Source organism: Gekko japonicus, unplaced genomic scaffold, assembly GCF_001447785.1.
Source record: "Gekko japonicus isolate JY-2015 unplaced genomic scaffold, Gekko_japonicus_V1.1 scaffold5770, whole genome shotgun sequence".
NCBI classification, from domain to species: Eukaryota; Metazoa; Chordata; class Lepidosauria; order Squamata; family Gekkonidae; genus Gekko; species Gekko japonicus.
Window position 1 is genome coordinate 16,439 of NW_015174426.1, and position 1,989 is coordinate 18,427.

A 1,989-nucleotide genomic window follows, 5' to 3' on the forward strand; every position below is an offset into this window, starting at 1 on the left:
ATAGCCCTGCGGATATTGATGATGATGTTAACTCTATGATGTTACTCTGCAATACTAATTTTACTCTGCACGGATTTTGTATTTAGATTACTGTATCTTCACGTACATGCCAATAAAACGGCTTGTCTGAGACAGATATTGGGAATGGGAGATCAGAGACTGAAATACCGCTAGTGAGAAATCAAGTGTGCGGGGGTGGGTGCCATGGTGGTGTATACCTTGTCACGATAAGCTATATGTATATTCTGCAGGGAGGTCCCACCCTACCATGTTTGATGACTCACTGGGGCCTGATAAATATCTTGGTTTTGCTGCCTCAGACAAACTGAAGAGGGGGGCTGGGAAACATTCTCCATTTTAGCTTGGAGAAACGACGGCTGAGGAGAGACATGATTGAGGTTTATAAGATTATGCATGGGACAGAGCAGGTACAGAAAGAAGTCCTTCTCCCTTTCTCACAATACAAGAACTCGTGGACATGAAATTGCTGAGTGGTCGGATTAGAACGGATAAAAGGAAGTACTTCTTCACCCAAAGAGTGATTAACACTTGGAATTCACTGCCACAGGAAGTGGCGGCGGCTACAAGCATGGACGGCTTCAAAAGGGAATTAGATAAGCATATGGAGCAGAGGTCCATCAGTGGCTATTAGCCACAAGGTATAGATAGGGACTCTGGGGCAAGTGATGCTCTGTCATCTTATGTCTGGGGCAGGTGATGCTCTGTATTCTTGGTGCTTGGGGGGGGGGGCAACAGTGGGAGGGCTTCTAGTGTCCTGGCCCCACTGGTGGACCTCCTGATGGCACCTGGTATTTTTGGCCTCTGTGTGACACAGAGTGTTGGACTAGATGGGCCATTGGCCTGACCCAACATTGGCTTCTCTGATGTTCTTATGTACTACCTCCTTTGATTTGCCTGCATTGGAATTTGTGTCTCTCCAAGGGGGGTGAGGCCCGTCCAAACAGATAAAAGGGCCCAAGAACCTTTCCTGAGGGAAAAGATGAAACCAGGAGAAAAGAAAAAGGCCGCAGCAGCCACTCAGAGATAGAAAACAAGGTCAAGGCTGATGGCGCAGAATCAAGTAAAATATGTATGTCGTGACTCATCTAAAATTCTCTTCGCTTTTCACCAAGAGGCTTCTTCAGGGTAATCTGTTCGTTTTGCTGAAGTGACACTGCGAGATGAAGAGATTCCCCTGAAGAAACCTGCTGGCGAAAAGTGAAGATAATTTGGGGGATAGTTGGGCACTGTGAGAAATGGGGTGACTTGTCAAGGGACCTGTGCCTGACCCGACGGAGCTCTTTGTATCACAACCTGCAATAGATGACCCCTCGGCTATGTTCACAAGAACATAAAAACATCAGAGAAGCCAATGTTGGATCAGGCCAATGGCCCATCTAGTCCAACACTCTGTCACACACACAGTGGCCAAAAATACCAGGCGCCATCAGGAAGTCCAGCAGTGGGGCCAGGACACTAGAAGCCCTCCCACTGTTGCCCCCCTCTCCCAAGCACCAAGAATACAGAGCATCACTTGCCCCAGCCTGAGAGTCCCTGTCTATACCTTGTGGCTAAGAGCCACTGATGGACCTCTGCTCCATATGCTTATCCATAAGAACATAAGAGAAGCCAATGCTGGGTCAGGCCAATGGCCCATCCAGTCCAACACTCTGTCACACAGTGGCCACAAATACCAGGTGCCATCAGGAGGTCCACCAGTGGAGCCAGGGCACTAGAAGCCCTCCCACTGTTGCCCCCCCCCAAGCACCAAGAATACAGAGCATCACTTGCCCCAGCCTGAGAGTCCCTGTCTATACCTTATGGCTAAGAGCCACTGATGGACCTCTGCTCCATATGCTTATCCATAAGAACATAAGAGAAGCCAATGCTGAATCAGGCCAATGGCCCATCCAGTCCAACAATCTGTGTCACATAGTGGCCAAAAATACCAGGTGCCATCAGGAGGTCCACCAGTGGGGCCAGGACACC

General features: G+C 49.1%; 1 protein-coding gene across 1 annotated transcript in view; it reads right to left on the reverse strand.

Moving 5' to 3' along the window:
* Nucleotides 1-1,989, reverse strand: part of MPND (MPN domain containing) — a gene marked incomplete at its 3' end in the record, with an annotated part of 33,120 nt that overhangs the window by 15,404 nt on the left and 15,727 nt on the right. The gene's annotated exons all lie outside the window — the stretch shown is intronic.